This window comes from Mytilus californianus, unplaced genomic scaffold (genome assembly GCF_021869535.1).
Source record: "Mytilus californianus isolate M0D057914Y unplaced genomic scaffold, xbMytCali1.0.p SCAF_5, whole genome shotgun sequence".
Taxonomy (NCBI): domain Eukaryota; kingdom Metazoa; phylum Mollusca; class Bivalvia; order Mytilida; family Mytilidae; genus Mytilus; species Mytilus californianus.
In genome coordinates, this window is record NW_026262701.1 from 32,358,312 (window position 1) to 32,371,792 (window position 13,481).

At 29.7% G+C, this 13,481-nt stretch overlaps 2 long non-coding RNA genes across 2 annotated transcripts; one reads left to right on the forward strand and one right to left on the reverse strand.

Annotated features, from left to right (window-relative positions):
* Nucleotides 1-6,212: 6,212 nt before the first annotated feature.
* On the reverse strand, nt 6,213-7,167 carry LOC127701623 (uncharacterized). The gene is made up of 3 exons (XR_007982125.1): nt 7,099-7,167; nt 6,670-6,733; nt 6,213-6,422 (listed from the first exon to the last, which is right to left on the reverse strand). It is a non-coding gene; the product is annotated as an uncharacterized LOC127701623 (long non-coding RNA).
* Nucleotides 7,168-7,679: 512 nt separating this feature from the next.
* LOC127701624 (uncharacterized) lies at nt 7,680-9,246 on the forward strand. The gene is made up of 3 exons (XR_007982126.1): nt 7,680-8,217; nt 8,554-8,671; nt 9,004-9,246. It is a non-coding gene; the product is annotated as an uncharacterized LOC127701624 (long non-coding RNA).
* The last annotated feature ends 4,235 nt before the right edge of the window (nt 9,247-13,481 follow it).

Genomic DNA, 13,481 nt, shown 5'->3' on the forward strand with positions numbered 1-13,481 from the left:
CAACTTTTTAATGACAATTTTTTAACTATAAAACTAAACGTTTATTGTACTAAGATTAGTGAGCTTTTTTTCGTTTGACAATTTTTCTACGGTTATAGTCCCAGGGTTATAATTGTAGTTTTTAAATTGATAAATTATACAAACATTTTTATCGTTTAATATTGAAACCATCATAATGACTCATGACACTGATATATTATGGTATCTATAGGATCTGTTATTCATTACACGTCGATGGTCAAACATTATTTTCAACTGTGTGCTAATTAAGTTATAGGGTGTTTTGCATAAATTATCTCTACCCAGAATGCATCATTAAAAATTTGGCCATTGAATTTTGTTACTATTAATAGCAATCTCGCTCAAATCCAGTTTCAATCACAGTTGGAAGAACGGGGACAACTTGATCGCCATACTATATAGCGGGTTGCACACTTCGTCTAGTAATGGACTTCTGGTATAAGACAATGATTTTGGAATATTCAATTACAAAATCCGATGGTTTTAGTCTCTTTTGATGGTTCTTAAAATCATTTTCATAACAGCGTAGACAACCCCAATACTTATGTTGGTAATAATACTAACTCAATTACTGTAAATTCAGAAACTATTGCAATGTTTTTATTATTGTGAAAAATGCAACATGGTTGTATTGGCAATAATTTAAACTAGCATTTTGAAATTTTTTATATGAATTAAACAGGATTTTTCTCAATATCGCAAAAATTAAAATCGCATTCTAGTGTAAAATTACAAAATCGCAATTAATGAATGGTTATTAATTATTTTGAATTTATTGAACCATAAAATTAATTTTTGACTCTTCACATTGAATAATTCGCAAAGCGGATAATGTAAAAGATTCAATAAATTCAAAATAAATTATAGCCATTCATTAAAAATTTTTATCAAAAATAAGGCTCAAAGAACTTTTTATATTATTTATATTAACCATAACGTACACGGATGTTGGCATATGAATCTACAATGTCAGAGTGGGTGTGTCGCCATAAAAATTGACAACATTGAAAATAAAAGTAATACTTTTAACCAATCAGAAGACAGTAAATACACCAAATTTATTTATTAATAATTGCACGCAATAATTTCTGAATTTACAGTACCTTTAACTTGTTTGCCATTGGCTATCGATAACAGTGATTTTACGCTCACTCAGTCTGTCAGAGACCTTCCAATAGGGATTTAAATAGAATAAAAGAGCAAAGTACATGTAGGCACAAGAGAAGAAAAAAAGAAAATAATTATTCAACATTTAAATCAACACACAAGGTTTAGTCCTCTGCTAGTAATTCATACTATTTGAAGTAGGCATTTAGAACCTTTGGCAACCCCAGTTTAAATGTCTATAACACATTCAATGTGACAAGTCGGCGTTACAAACTTTCACCTTATCTGACCCAGTCAATAGATAACATAAGAGCGCCAAGAAATCGTCTTGTCCACGCTTTTATGAAAATGATTCTATATCAATTGAATATTCAAACAATTACAGACTTTGCATAAAAATTTGTTCGACCCAAATAAGTTTACAAATTCATTGATAACAACTTGCATACAGTTGGTTTCTATCCAACACAGCTCACTCAATACCAGACAGAAAACAAATGTAAGACTAGATACTCTAAAAATCAATCCTGATAGAAAAGAACACTTCAAAAATAATGTTAAATGCCTATATATATATTATTACCATAAAATTTGTGGAATATATAAACTTACCACATATTTTTCATGGTAAAGCCTCAGACTTGGTAAAGATTAAATTGACCATCTCCCTTAGAGCTGCTCTCCCGGCTGACAAGGTGGCTCTCCTCATCATCTTAACATCTTTTTTTTTTAAATATAGTTATATACATTAAATATATCAGATGCATTTCCAATAAATCCTCTTTCTTGAAAATTTCAGCAAATCAATTGTTAATAACCCAAGATTTCTCCCACCCTGCATACTTATTATCTAGAGCTCTGCTTACATTTATTTTTTTTCATTACAGAGCTCTAAATAATAGTCAATATTAGCTAGTATACATCTGATATTAAAAAAAAATGTACAAACATGAATATCCAAGTAGATGAAAATCCTAACATTGAGGGAATTTTCAAGTATGTGGAGTTAAACAGGGGTATAATAAATTGCCTCCCTTTTACTCAAATTTTACCCTGTTCGGACTCCACATCCTTGTTATATTAAACAAAATAAATAAAATAGTACAATTAAAATTAAAAAATAGATTGATAACAAAAATCTAACACATTTCAATAAAATATTTCGTACTGATCGACTTATGGTGGCAGAGTGGGCCTATAAGTAGTTCAACTACTGTATCACTAGCCTGTCAAAACCGAGAACCCTCACATGAAATGTGTAACTTCATTCTTAATTTGACTAGGGTTTGCCCTTTTCCCTGATGAAGGTGATGTTTTCACAAGGCACTCTGGCTGTCTCCACAAATAAAAATTTACAGCCAAAAGTATAGTAAATCATGTTAAAGTGGTGTTTAACACCAAAAATCAACCAATCCAATTTCAAGAAGATGTTCTTCAACTATGCCTTTTGTAAAATTATTCTTTAAATAGTATCACCTTGGTTACAAACCAAAATCAGCTAAAAATGACAAAAAAAGTGCAAAAAATATATTTCTAACTTCTTAACTTCGTAAATTCCTCTGCATTAGAGCACCCTTGTCACATATCTTAAAGATATTAAAATTAACATGAAAGAAAAGGTTGTAAGGGGATATATTTACTGCAGACCATTATTCATCTTTTTAGTTTATACTAGAGAGGCATTTGTTATGGTAAGGTATTTTGAAATGTTGCTAAAAAAAACAAAAATAATTAAAATTTTTGCTAAGAAATTCGGTGGGAATATTCACATCGGCAGATTTAATTGCATTAACTACATGTATAAAGTAACTTGTAAAATTTGAAAGTATCTCAAATCCTAAAATAACAAAAAGATTGCAAAAATATATACATTACAATTTGCAAAAAAAAAATACATTTCAATAATTGAACATTTTTTTTTCTTTATTCTTTCTTTTTCTTTTATATTATCCATTCTTAAACTGCTGGAAGTGTTTTGAATAGACATGAGTATAAACGGAAAATAGAAAGAATTTTTGTAATGTCAAATACAAGTTAACCTACAACTTCCAATCTTGTTGAAAATGGAGAATCTTTACATTTTTTTTTTTTTTTTTTGTAAAAAAATTATAAACATTTTCTCAAGCATACACAAAAATAGTCTGAATTACATTCTTTACTGTTGCAGATATATCACACAACCATTTTATGCAGCCACAGTTATCTGAAAAAGAAATATACATTACTCATGAACATTGAAATAATATTTAATGCAAAAAAAATTATAATTAACTGACCATTACAATTATAATGTATAGAACATTTCTTTTTCTTTGTTATAAAGTGATTTGTTGACATAAATTTTAAAGTACCAGTATTTCTTAGCAATAAAAGGATGAAAAACAAGTCTTGACAAATATCTTTATAGCTATATATAGTATATCAGGCTATTAACATACTTGATTGAATTTTTTAACATTTAGTCATGTTGAACCTTTATAGCTAACTATACAATATAGGTTTTGCTCATTGTTGAACGCATAGGGCGACATTTAGTTGCATCCACATCATTTGGTCTCTGGTTGATAGATGTCTCATTGGCGTACATACCACACTTACATATTTTCATATATGGGGACAACTATAGATAACAAAAAAACTGAAATCCCAAGATTTCGCATTATACATTATACTTTTTGACTTCCCTTATATATCTTTATATCTCCTTCTAAATTGTTTATTCAACTATAAGTAAAGAAGACATTAATATGTAAGATTTACATCTGTGCCTAACAAAAATCTTGGGCTTTAAAATGCTCTTGGATGAAAAGTTAATAAATCTATGTATTGATTCTTACCCTAAAAGTCAGCTCCAATGCCCACTCCCAGCTTCAATCCTTACAGACAAGCTGTGATGCTAACCTGAAATATAAAATGATAGTTCATTAATAAAACCCTGTAACTTGGAAACTAAAATCTAAAATTTATAAAAATCGAAAGGGAGCTCATGTCAATAGATATAAACAATTCACCACAATTTCTTGCAAGTTGGTGAAAGCATTCTTGATTTTTGTCCGAAAACTGGAAAACGTCCTTTTTATGAATAAAACCCCATAACTTGGAAACGTAAAATCTAAAATTTATAAAAAACAAAAGGGAGCTCACATCAATAGATATAAACAATTCACCAAAGTTTTATGCAAATTGGTTAAAGCGTTTTTGAGTTAATGTCCGACATGTTGACGACGGACGGATGGACAACGGTATACCATAATACGTCCCGTAAACGGGCGTATAAAAACTGTTTAAAAGGTTCTTTGTTGGTATTATGTATGTATATTGAATAGATTGAATGATTGGTTGTTGGTTGCTTAAGGTCCAGTGGCAAATCATTAAATAGAAATAGTCTTAAAATGTGTTATATATGTCAAGAACATATGGATGAGACAGCAATCCAACAAGCCAACACATTTTTATGTAACCAATTCAGATCCTAAACTTTACTCTTATTTGGTTACTGATATAATAAGAGTAGATTCCTGTAAAAAATCTTTTAAGCGTTCCAATCTTGTTTTTCCATAAAATATTTATAATACATTTGAGTTTTCCAAAACAGGACTAACATACTGGTACATACCTTTGTATTAGCTGTATAAGACCACCAAGTCTTATTCCCAAACCATGAAAACATGTCTCAGAAAGAACCTGAAATGAAATTATAATCAACACATTATACATTTTGTAAATCAATTCATGTGTTACAGATAACCTAAAATTTACTAAATATTGTTCTGATTTCTTATTGCAGGTAGACAATTGTATAAAATAATTTTTTTTTAAAATCAATATAAAAGATAGAAAAGTAAAAAAACATCAGATTTAAATTTAACTGCACAAAAAATATCTGAATATTTTACAAAGTTATCTCCCATTGAATGCAAAATCGTGTTTTAAATTGTACTGGTCTTTTCTTGAAGTTTAATGACTATTTTTAGGATTTACTATTGATATTTTAATAGAAAATCTTGTTCAAGTATCTTGTATCTTTAAATACTAAACTGGTAAATTAATTCATCAATGGTGTTTTAAATGAGATATTTCAGAAGGGTCTGTTATCTTAAAAGATCTGGCTAAAATAAACTTGCCTTTTCTATTTTCATGGTAAAGAGTCGGACTTGGTGGAAGATTTAATTGACCATCTTCCTAAGAGCTGCTATCCTGGCTGACAAGGTGGTTCTTCTCAATATCTTATTGTCAATCTATGTTGTGTCCATTTGTTTTTAGAAAATAAAGTAACATACATAAAAAATATCAGATGCACTTTCAATTAATAAACTTTTTGAAAAATTTCACGTAATTATTTTAAGTGACACATAATTTTTCCCACCCTAAATTTCTATTATCTAGAAAACATCTGATATGTAAAAAAAAGTGCATAAATGTGAGTATCCAAGTAAATAAAAATCTAACATTGAGGGAATTTCAAGTATTTGAAGTTAAACACAGTATAATAAATTACCTCCCTTTGACCTTAATTTCACCCTGTTAGAACTCCACATCTTTGTTATATATATAACAAAAAAACATAAATAGTATACCGGTAATCAAAATAAAAAAATAAATTACAAAAATTCAACACATTTCAATAACATATTTAGTGCGGATGGATTAATGGTGGCTGAATGGTCAAAGTAGTTCAACTACTGTATCACTAGCCTGTCAACACTATGAACCCTCACATTGTAGGTGTGTTTAACATCAATCTTAATTGACTAGAGTTGCCAGTTTCTCTGTTGAAGGGGATGTTTTCACCAGGCTGTCTCACAAATAAAAACTGGCAGCCAAGATATAGCAAATCATGCTGAAAGTGGTGTTAAATACCAAAAATCAATCAATCTACTTTCATCAAGATATTCTTCAACTATGCTTCTTGTAAAATATTCTTAAAATAATATACCCTTTGTTATAAACTCAGCTAAAAAGACACAAAGGTGAAAATATATATTACAATTTGCAAAAATAAAAACATTTCTTTTTTTTCTTTTCTTTTTTTTAAGATTCTCCATTCTTAAACTACTGGAAGTGTTTTGCCCAGACATGAGTATGAACAGAAAATAGAAAGTAAATTTTGAAATTTCAAAGACCTATTAACCTACAACTTCCAATCTTGTTGAAAATGGAGAACCTGTACATAATTTTTTTTTTCTTTTTGTAAAAATTATAAACATTTTCTCAAACATACACAAAAATAGTCTGAATTACATTCTTTACTGTAACAGTAAAATCACATAGCCCTTTTATGCAGCCACAGTTACCTGAAAAAGAAATATACAGAATTAAACGTAATTGTCAAAATCTGAAAATTGAAACAATATCAAATGCAAATTAATAAATAACTATGATTCATAAAACCTTTCTCTTACTTTGTGTAACAGTGATTTGCTGATATATTTTTTGAACCACCAGTCTTTATTAGCAGAAAAGGATGAAAAACAAGTCAATGGTAGATGTCTAACATATTTCTTTTTTTTACATATTGTTTTTTTTTGTATTGGTTCTTACCATAAAAGTCAGCTCCAATGCCCACTCCCAGCTTCAATCTTTACAGACAAGCTGTGATGCTAACCTGAAAAATAAAATGATTATAGTCATTCAAGATTGTTTAAAAGGATCATTTTTGGTATACTGTATGTATATTCCATATTTTGAATAATTGATTCATTTGATGGTTGGTTGCTAAATGTCAAGTGGCAAATTGAATAAAAGTCTATAAATATGTAATAGAAGTTGAGAACAGCAAACCAGCATCCCAACAAACTTTTACATAATCAAATCAGATAATTAAATTTACTCCTTTAAAGGCAATTAAAGAAAGCAAAGACTTCTTACCAAACTCTTACAAACCTTCACGCTTAGAGCACATGCTATTTCCAAATACATTTTATAATACTTTTTCTTTTTTCAAAACAGGACTAACATACTGGTACATACCTTCGTATTAGCTGTATTAGACCACCAAGTCTTATTCCCACACCATGAAAACATATCACAGAAGAACCTAAAAAGAATTAAAAAAGACACTTTATATATTTTACAAATCCATTTCTCTATAAATATAAAGTCACTATATAATGTTCTGATTTCTTACAAAATGTACACAATAGTATCAACACAAGTTTGTAAGATAAACTGTTGACAGAGATGTCTCGCCTAGCAGCGGAAAATGAAAAACATCTGATGATTAGCAACATTGCTAATTAATTCGATAATTTGTTAGTAATGCAACTAAATACAAAATGTCATTGATCTATAGCAAGGAGTATTACTATTAACCTGACTAAACAGAAAACTTGACATAATAAAAATAATTAAAACAAGTTAAAGGTTTTTGTTTGGAATTTAACTGCACAAAAGTGATGTGCAAATTTAAATTTATAATTTATCCCATTGAATGAACAAATCTTGCTGTTAATTGTACTTGTCTCCCCTTGAAGTTTTAAATATTTTGATCGAGAATCTTGTTTAAGAAAATGGTAACTTAAATTATAAAACTTATTAAAATGAAAGAACCTTAGTGAGCACGCTCACATACCCCACGTCGCCACATTGTCATTGGAGAAATAAAATAAGTGTAAGAAAAAAAAATTGTATCAGAAAAAAAAAATTGAATCATAATTTCCTGTCAATATGCACATCTACATAGTATGTCCTTATTATCTACAGAGTTTCATGAAATTCTGTTGTGTGGTTTGAGAGGAGTTGCGATGACAAAAGGTTGCAGTAGTATATTGGGCAAATAAGTTTAAAGGGGTGTAACTCCTGGAAAAAAAATTGAATCGTAATTTCCTGTAGATATGCACATCTACGTAGTATGTCCTTATTATCGGAAAAGGTTTCATGAAATTCTGTTGTGTGGTTTTAGAAGAGTTGCGATGACAAAAGGTTGCAGTAGTATATTGGTCAAATAAGTTCAAAGGGGCGTAACTCCTGGAAAAAAAATTGAATCGTAATTTCCTGTCGATATGCACATCTACGTAGTATGTCCTTATTATCTGAAAAGGTTTCATGAAATTCTGTTGTGTGGTTTGAGAGGAGTTGCGATGACAAAAGGTTGCAGTAGTATATTGGACAAATAAGTTCAAAGGGGCGTAACTCCTGGAAAAAAAATTGAAACGTAATTTCCTGTCGATATGCACATCTACGTAGTATGTCCTTATTATCTGAAAAGGTTTCATGAAATTCTGTTGTGTGGTTTGAGAGGAGTTGCGATGACAAAAGGTTGCAGTAGTATATTGGGCAAATAAGTTCAAAGGGGCGTAACTCCTGGAAAAAAAATTGAATCGTAATTTCCTGTAGATATGCACATCTACGTAGTATGTCCTTAGTATCTATAAAGGTTTCATGAAATTCTGTTGTGTGGTTGGAGAGGAGTTGCGACGACAAAAGGTTGCAGTAGTATATTGGGCAAATAAGTTCAAAGGGGCGTAACTCCTGGAAAAAAAATTGAATCGTAATTTCCTGTCGATATGCACATCTACGTAGTATGTCCTTATCATCTGAAAAGGTTTCATGAAATTCTGTTGTGTGGTTTGAGAGGAGTTGCGATGACAAAAGGTTGCAGTAGTATATTGGGCAAATAAGTTCAAAGGGGCATAACTCCTGGAAAAAAAATTGAAACATAATTTCCTGTCGATATGCACATCTACGTAGTATGTCCTTATTATCTGAAAAGGTTTCATGAAATTCTGTTGTGTGGTTTGAGAGGAGTTGCGATGACAAAAGGTTGCAGTAGTATATTGGGCAAATAAGTTCAAAGGGGTGTAACTCCTGGAAAAAAATTGAAACGTAATTTCCTGTCAATATGCACATCTACGTAGTATGTCATTATCTGAAAAGGTTTCATGAAATTCTGTTGTGTGGTTGGAGAGGAGTTGCGATGACAAACTGTTGCAGTAGTACATTAAAGTAAATAAGTTCAAAGGGGCGTAACTCCTAGAAAAAGAATTGAATCGTAATTTCCTGTCAATATGCACAACTACATAGTATGTCCTTATTATCTAAAAAGGTTTCGTGAAATTCTGTTGTGTGGTTTGAGAGGAGTTGCGATGACAAGAAACAGGACTGACGGAATGACGGACGGACGGACTGACAGACGGGTCAAAAACATTATACCCTCCACAACTTGTTGCGTGGGGTATAATTAATACATCAATGGTGTTTTGCATGCAGAAGATCAGAAGGGTGCTGGCGTGTTGTCTTAATATGCACTTCTTGTCGAATATTTCTAGAAAATGTATACAAATATTTGGCTTAAATAAACTTGCCTTCTTAATTTCTTGGCAAAGCCTCAGACTTGGTTGAAGATTTATTTGACCATCTTCCTTGGAGCTGCTATCCTGGCTGCTTTCAAAGGTTTTCCATCATAGTTTTTTATGCTAATCAGTCCACTGAATCCATTTTATCTAAGTAATGGAATGTCCTTTCCATTGTACATTATAAATGTACAATAGTCACCAGAATGTTCCAAGGCATCTCACATTATTTTTCCAATCATGGAAACTGAAGAAATTCTCAATTCAAAATACAAATAATTTATTAAATTCATTTAAAAAGTACTGTAAAAATACCAGACATGCTTTTAAACAGGTAACTTGTATTTTGATAATTTACGAAATGTATTCTGTACCCCACAATTTCTTCCACTCATTAAAAGTATAGTTTAGAACTATGTTTACATTTTTTTTTATTTACAGAGCTCTAGATAATAGCTTTTATATAAGTTACCAGACATCAGATATGAAAATACTTATACAAATGTAAGAAAAAAAGTACAGTGTAGTAATAGTATAATAAACACATATAAATCAACATTTTTTAAATATTTTGAAGCATAGTTTAATCAAAAATATCTCATTTTCAAGGTTTACAACTCATGTACATAGTAGTCACGTATAGTCCCAAAATTTGTAAAAGCCTCTATAGATTTGCAAACTCTCTGTGAATTCCAAAAGATATGGGTTAAAAACTATTTATTTTACCTTTGATGAAAAATTACTTAGTTCCCAAGTCAGGAATCTTTGAAAATTTTGAAAAACAATCATCAAGATCAGAATTAAGGAAAAAATGGGGGGAAATTCCTCAAACAATTTCATATAAGCAGGTACACAACTTCAAAATGTACGCAATTATTCTGTGAAGTTTCAGTGGTACAAGAAAAAGAAGCTGAAATGAAAAAATACAAATATGATGCAAAATGATATTACATGTATTAAGTATGAAATCTTTAGATTTAATAAAAAAATTTAGAAAGAAAAAATTAAGAACTCAAAGAAATGATATAAATACTAAATCTTTATAATAAAAATTAATTTCAATACTTTATTATAATTTAAATTATTTTCAAAACTCAAATGGTACGTAATACTTCAATAAAATAGATTTTTACTTTTTACTTTAGTTTTATACTTGAAAGAAAAATAGTAGCAAAATTTACAATTGAAAAAGTAAAATGTTTTGTTCCGAAAATATTTATGATAGCATTTTTGATTGGTTATATCAAAATTTGTTTTATGTAAGATTACTTCCAATGACTTTTGTCAGAAAAAAAGGAAAATCAGTGATATCTTGACAATAATGGACTGAGGCAAGGTTACTGCACTCTCCGGAATCATTAGTTCCTTAAATGGATAAGAACCAGAAGCAGCCAATATACAGACTTGCAGGAATCAGCTCTTTTTTGCTACGGGAAAAGAAAACAGATTACCAGTTAAATCTAAAATAGTCTGGTTATCTTTAACTTTTTTAGTGATTAAATCCCCAAAGTCTGAAACAGGGTCTAATATAAATCTAAAACTGCTTGGTTAACAGAACTGATTGTATGCTATCGCTCAGGCAAAAAAAAATCATGTATATAATGCCTACCCATGTTAAAATTACAATAAAGTATAGCTTGCAACAATTATTTCTTAATTATTATGGACTAATGGAAAACTCCTTTGAACTAATGAGGCTAAAGTTGGATCCCTGTTAAAGAGTCATTGACAAGCTCTTAGATTACTCTTTGTCTGGCCATGAGTTTCAAAAAGGATCCAATGAAGAATAGCTGCAGTCAGTTATTGATAATTGGGTTTTACTTATTTTATTTTTTTAAAGTATTTTATGATGACAAGTGCTTTACCTATATTGCAATTACCAAATTTGAAAAAGATAGAATGGTTCGATACAAAGGAGCAAATTAATTTATGTTGTAATTCAAACGGTATGATAGGGTTAAGATCAGTCTAATACCTTTTTCCATAAAAGATCTAAATTGTATAAAATGAGCTATATTACAACAAACTTATGATTTGAAATTTGAAATTTTTGTGTTGTACAATCTACTCCTTTTCATGTACACATGATAAATAGAATAAAATAGACCAGTTTTCAGCTCCTTTTTTGTGATCTTGAAATGATCCGGCTCACTGTCAATACTTTTGATTGCAAAAAAGAAAAATTGTTTCAATAAGCTGGACAAAATTATCCTTTAATATATTGATCACAGAATGGCTTGTGAAGTTAAAAAGATTAATTTTCTATTAAACAGGAAATTTTTACAAAGAAATGCTTAAACTCAAGACAATTTAATTTTACAAATTACGATGAGCAATTGTTAAATGGGACTAACAAGTAAAATTAAAACATTAATACCAGTTGTCAATTATGGTCTCATAATAATGAAGTTATCATTAAATGTCTGGAAAATGTGGATGAAAACCTAGTGTTGAAGGTGAGAGTTGAAAATTAACCCAAGGTTGAGAAGCTTGAAGCAAAGGGAGATAACTACTGTAAGATATCGGGATTGATAAGTTAGATAACTCTTCACTTGGAGATGATGATAGTTTCAGATAACTCAAAATGAAGTTTTTAGGGTATTGGAAATCATTATAAATTTCGTTGGTCATCTCAACGAGATTGATTTTCTCCCTTGAGCCGGTACCGCGAAAGTGAGAAAAACAATTAAGTTGAGATGACCAATGATAATCTGTTTATCAATATTTTGCTTATGACGATGTTGAAATTTACATTGACAATGACACGTGCAGCCTTAGTTTCTAGAGATACTTTCCATATCTTTCTACTATGCTGAGAAAGGAAATTATCAGTAAGATCAAAGGAAAATTCAGTAAAATAGTGATAATAATATATATATCATAGAAATTTATTATTGTTCACCAAATATTAAGACTTGTACAAGCTTTCAGTCATGTAAGAATTAATAACCTTTGCGATTATGTTTATAACTCTATAATAAATGTAGATTAAACATCCAAATTCTTTTTTGTATGGCAGAATTTTCGTTATGGCTTGACTGTTATAAAATGTTTTTTTACTTCTTTATTATCTTAATAGCGATCAGTGCTTTAAAGATGTAAATACCCAGAAAAAATTTTGAAGAAGATAAAGTATATCTAAAAAACTTTTGGGATCATTTTCCACTTCCCCTGAATTCAACTTAATTTACAGAATATGTTATCTAGTTTTCCATTTCCAATACATCATAATATGTCAAATACAATTTAGATTTTGATTTTGATTGAAGAGATTCATTTTCAATTTTGAAAATAAGAAATTATGAAAATCGTACAGATTCAAAGTTCAAAGCAGCTTTATGATTATTTTTTTTATGACTAGAAATATCAAATATTTTTCATTTCAGAATTACATATATAGATTCCTTCGAATGGTAAACACAACACCCTAAATACCTCAAAACCAAAGAACCATCCAAAGAACAACTGAAACAAACAGAAGATATAACCAACCCTACTACTTGAACACCAATAAGCAACTTTGTAATATGTTAGTAAAGACACGCAGCGCTCCAAGCATAATGTATTTCTGAAATGATCATTTGATATTTGTTAAGTCTACACCAAAACTCTGAAGATAAAGAATGTTTTGCTTCGGAACTTTGCATGCACTAGACTACGAATTTAAATCAATATAATCTGACAACTACAATGCTTTAAAAATGTAAAAATTTTAGGTAAATTATTATTTCACTATAAATCTTAAATTTTGATTTAAATGTCTTAGGAAAATTATTTCATTATAAATCTGAAATTTTAATTTAAATGACATCTTTTTTTTTTAACGAAGAACCAAAAAAAATGCATTTACTCATTATCTTTTGATTTTGCCACTTGATTAGGGACTTTCCGTTTTGACTTTTCCTCAGCGTTCAGTATTTTTGTGACCACAAAAAAAGCTCTGATAGACCTTTAAGACAATGTTAAAAAAAACTTTCAATCGTTGGATCAAATGACAGTCTGTAGTGGTGAAAATACAGAGAAATTAATCATAACCAGGATAAACCTCATCTGAAGTTATTG